The sequence below is a fragment of the Neodiprion virginianus genome, chromosome 6, assembly GCF_021901495.1.
Source record: "Neodiprion virginianus isolate iyNeoVirg1 chromosome 6, iyNeoVirg1.1, whole genome shotgun sequence".
Taxonomy (NCBI): Eukaryota; Metazoa; Arthropoda; class Insecta; order Hymenoptera; family Diprionidae; genus Neodiprion; species Neodiprion virginianus.
Window position 1 is genome coordinate 8,891,618 of NC_060882.1, and position 5,203 is coordinate 8,896,820.

Sequence of the window (5,203 nt, forward strand, 5' to 3'; positions counted from 1 at the left end):
GCTCATGTTGCTGGTGGCTGGCATTATCAACGTGGAAGCTGGTCCGGTGGCGGCTGGCGTTTGCTACGCTGGATGTGGAGCCTTGGTGACCGCCTGCTTCGCCGCGGCAGGCTTTACCTTCGGCACCGTACCCGGTGCGCAAATTGCGGCCGTCCCAGCCCTGGTGGGATGCAATACTGCATTTGCCACCTGCGAAGCTGCCTGCATGGCAGCATTGTTCACGCCTACACCGTAAGCCAAGAATCCGAATGGAATATCACCTAAACATCGTACCAGTAATACTTGACCTCTACCTACTTACTACGCTGCAAATATTACGTTTCATATGTATTATCCGCTTATATATGTATAATAGCAAGATATATGTACTTCTCAAGATGTCGAAGATTTAGTATTCTCGTATGTTTTTTTCCAACGCACATTAATGCATGATTATATAATACGTATTAATACAACAATTATTCGACGTACAAATAACAAGAACAATGTACTTCTTGAAGATGTCAAAGGAATTGTGTGACCTGTAGATTTTTTCTCACACATATTAATAAATTGTACTTTTTGAAACCTTTATTATACTCTGTTTGCATACATGCAGGAATAGACATAATGCTTGAAGTAGAAGCAGTTATAAGTAATCTTATCGTAACAAAACATTTGGGATTAAGTCACTATTTTCTTGACTTTACAATGATTTTTAAGGTAGTAGAATTTCAAAATATAAGTGTGTTTCGTTTTATTACAGTTGACTAAATTTCAAATGGTTCCAAAATCGCGAAATCCTGATATTTCCTCAGTATACGTTGCTACGATAACGTTACTATCTTCGAAATGATAAGAAATCAACTTCTGTAATCTGAAAGATCTATCAAATGTGATTCATATTTTGTAGTGGTGTGAAAAATCTTGTCTACTCCTGCATTAATGAAGAAGTTTCACAATTTCTTTTCAACCTTCGCTATCCCATAATCCTGATCATTTTTATTTCACGGTTTAGACGTAATTTTGTAGAATCAAATCCAGTGTTTTTGATTATACTTGAAAAGTATCTGATTCATTTGTATTGTGATATGATTCTCACGTTATAAACACAACATTCGGCATCATAAGAAAATTGTTTGACTTGTTTGCTTCTAGCTTTGTATATAATTTCTACATGTGGATCGCAAGTATATCCATGACTTGATTAAGCAGGTCTACATTTTTCGTATAACTTAATTGGTCTACAAAAACCAAACTGAGATAACAATGAATTTGATTATTTCTATAGCTGAAGATTTGTAACAGCTGCGTGGAAGTAGAACAGTACATATCACTTTGTTATCAGACTTATCAATGGCAAATTAATGTTAATTTCAGGGTTATCAAGCGCCGACCATAGCAACTGTAATTTTTTTAGCTACCCACAGGATTAATTGATGGTTGATGTAAGGCTGGATTTTTACGAGCAGTAAAATTAAGGTAGTTTATTGAAGTTGCTGTAAATGTAAGACGAAAAACGATCATTCCAGTTGATCTTATTCATCCACAGAATGGTATCAGAAATCGGAGTGCCAAATATTGCCCTGGCATATTTTTTCTATCAATATCTATTGGCATGCATCCGAAACAGTCATGTAAGTGCTGTTCAAGGTAACTTGTGGAGAATGTTGTAATAAAATTAAGCAGATGTTAGATCAATGTGAAAAACGAAAAATTATTCGTTCTATCTCAAACGAATTAATATTCTATTTGCCGTTAGTTATTATTGAAGAAACCAAAATAATGTTGACAAACAAATTTCCAATATTTTCCTGACGCTCTATGCAACTAGACCTAAGAATTTTAGTAAACAGGTGAAAAATGAAATTGGATACGTGAAAGTGGGGAAAAAACAGATGGAGTTTTAGCTTATGTTTCAGTACTGCCGACAGTGACGTCACACAGTCAACTGCGATCTGCGTTCCGTTTTTACTTCCAGTTGCCAGTCGCAGTAAAATCGGAACGCTACACCGAAGACGCGGCCATCTCTCAAGTACTGCAACTGCCTCACGTCCCAGACCGCAGTAGTTGCAGTCAACAACGTCACAAATTTCATGACGTCACTGACTGGCGGCAGTAAGCTGTCGCACGATTTCGGAACGCGGTTGCCAGTACATGCAGTACTGCGAGTATATTTCGGAATACACCTATTTGCTTATTTCTTTCGTTTGTCCACTGAGTGAGCAATTTAATTTTTATTTATTTATTAATTTTTTTTTAATTTATACATTTTTTTTTTCTTTTTCTAATGAATAATCGTCACTCAGTAACGTTATTCAGTTAATGTGACGGTTTTATTAGCTGGAATTCGAATTAACGGTCCCGTTTCGATTCATAGTTTCAAATATCAAGCTAATAATATTCATTTTACTTCAAGGTTCAGTTTTAATATAATGATTTTATGGTCAACTGTCTTTATTGATGCACGTCATACTGTGAATGTTTCATGAAACAGGCCCCAGGCGGTTTTGTGATTGCGATGACGTGCTAATGGCGCAAGTCCCGATACGTTGTCTCAAGAAGCCCAGAGGGGTCCGTTTTTTGAAATATCCATGGTATGTGCATACATTTTCTAGCTGAAAAGTCGAAGTTAAATAAATACTATGAGTACTGTAATGTATGCAACATGAAATAATAAAAAAAATCGTAAAATATATGTTTATGCGTAAGTGCGGTAATTACAACGTACATAAAGTATTTATATGCATGCCACTTCTCCAGCAATGAATTACACGGCCCTCAAATGACGGTAGTATATAACCACTGATGTATGGGTGTACTTAATTAATTCTTTGATGTACCCATAATCCGTTTCGACTGTGCCTGGAGTAAAGGCTATACAAAATATTTCGTGAATTGGATCGGTTAATGAAATGGATAAGTAATATAAATATGAAAACAAGATCCTAATACCCTCACGAATAGTTGACGATATTATAAATGTTTAAACAAGTTTAATTTACATGGAATAATCAGATCCTTTCACTCCTTTGGCGAGTTTGATGATTGAAAGTCGATAAGTAATGTTTAAAAAACAATTAACGTGTATATTATAAAGATATCCCAGATCATATACAAATTTTGATATCCATGTACTAGGATGAAACAAATTAAAACCGAATGTAAAGTATCAGTACACATGCGTATATTTTTATGATGGTAGGAAATAATAATTACAATATTTATGAGATGTGTCGTCAGGCCCATATTGTTGTTAAAACAAAACTCTCTTTGTTCGTTATGAATTCTGATCAAAATATATATATATTTTATGATCTCTTTTCCATTTTACGTAACATTTGTCATATTGTTTGTTTTAGTGTTGTCTCACTATGTATCTTGTGTATAGTATATACATATATATATACTGTAAGATTGAAAAGTTTTAGAATTTAGCTTAGCTCAGTGAACTCCATACTCAAATAGATTATTCATTGAAAGGCGTCACTCTCTCATTTTATTTAGCTTTAAATCCACGTAGAACTTCTTTCTTTTCGTAGTTTACTCTCTTTTCTTTCTTTTGGTTTCACGGTCTGTATACATATGCCTGCAATTACCTGGTGTGAAAAGTTTTATTTTCTTCTTGTTTCTTTCATAGATGTGATGAGACTTTAACATCATTCTGATTTTCGCTTTCTGACTCATCTTTGATGTGTAAGAGAAGACTGAGATCGTTTTCAGAATCTGTTTTAGGCAATTAATGGTATACATTCGCAAACCTTCTCTACCAATTTTTATAGTTTCGGGTAGATATACTTTGACAACTTTTGATATTTGTGTTAAACACACAGTCATCATGCCGTCGGTATCATCTATTTCCTAGACTAATCCAATTGGTCGAGGAACTGCTTTCCTCTTTCTTTTGGCCATTGCAACTTCTTCGCTGTTTTGGTGTTCTTCTACGATTTGACTTGTTTCTCCGTGTTCATTATCAGCTTTGAGCTCATCTTTTAGAATAGATTGCTCTTGTGCTTTAGTATCATCATCTGAACTTACTCATATCTGATACTGCACTAAAATCAGTAGTTAACTCTTCTATCCTAGGATGTGACTCTGCCATAATGATGGCTTCGGACAAATCTTTTAAATCATCAAAGGCTTGTTTGGCTCCATCCGTTGATATGCCTTCTGGCCATCCGATTATCGTAGACTTTGACACTCATTTTGCATGAAAATCTTCGTGAGTCATAATCATCTTAAGCTTGTCTTCATAGTTAGTAGCAGCTTGCTAAGTGATATACAACACTCACATGTATATTCATGCATAGTGTCAGACATTGTGATCCACATAGCTGAGATTGAGGATATCCATATTTGCAAATCCATCATGACTCTTTTGGTGTCGTATTCACCAGATTCATCATCCCTGTAGTGTATTGGATGTGGACATGCTGCATGGAACAGAGTTCTCACTGCTTCTTGAATGCTCATGCGATATCTTACCTCTTGCTAGTTTATTGTTCTTCTTCTATCTCTTTGATCTAGTAAGGGTTTTGGTTTCAGTCTGCATTCTGTATCTATATATTCGGTCATCGAAAATTTCTTGCATGATCCATTATATTTTGGTGCATATCTGGGTAACTAAACCCCCGAAGAAAGGGGCGTGTCGTAGGAGTTCTAAGCACACCATGGGTGTATTCCGAAATATACTCGCAGTACTGCACAGGGGGAGTTCACTCAATGCTTTTAGATGGGACCGAATTTTGGCAGGCTGCAGGAGTACACTGTACCAACACAATATTGAAAAATTCGCAGTTACTATATTTCTATAGTTATTTCTTGCTAGAGTATAGTAACATGTCAGCATTACTTAGGATGTTAAGAGCGCCCTCTACCGAGTAATGTGATTATGTAATCGCAGTAACATAGGATACAAGAATGGTGGAATATTATTTTCCGGCTGCACATGTGCACATTATTATTATTAGCAGTTCTACCACTCTAAAATATTCACTTCTAGTAGAATTTTGTTTTCGTAACTTGTCGCGCCTTACTCCTGCAGCCTGCCAAAATTGCTTGGAGTGGGGGTAAAGAGTGAACTCCCCCTGGTACTGCAAGTACTGGCAACTGAACGCTGTTGATCACGTGATCAAAGCACTGAGAGCACCTTACCTCGAAAGCACCAGTGTTCACAGTAGAAAAATGGCGACAATGTATGACGTCATATATTTCCCTAGGATAC

General features: G+C 36.2%; 1 long non-coding RNA gene across 1 annotated transcript; it reads right to left on the bottom strand.

The window, feature by feature from the left end:
- Positions 1-229: 229 nt before the first annotated feature.
- Positions 230-4,457, bottom strand: LOC124306919 (uncharacterized). Its single transcript, XR_006908717.1, has 2 exons — positions 2,711-4,457; positions 230-2,597 (listed from the first exon to the last, which is right to left on the bottom strand). It is a non-coding gene; the product is annotated as an uncharacterized LOC124306919 (long non-coding RNA).
- Positions 4,458-5,203: the final 746 nt, after the last annotated feature.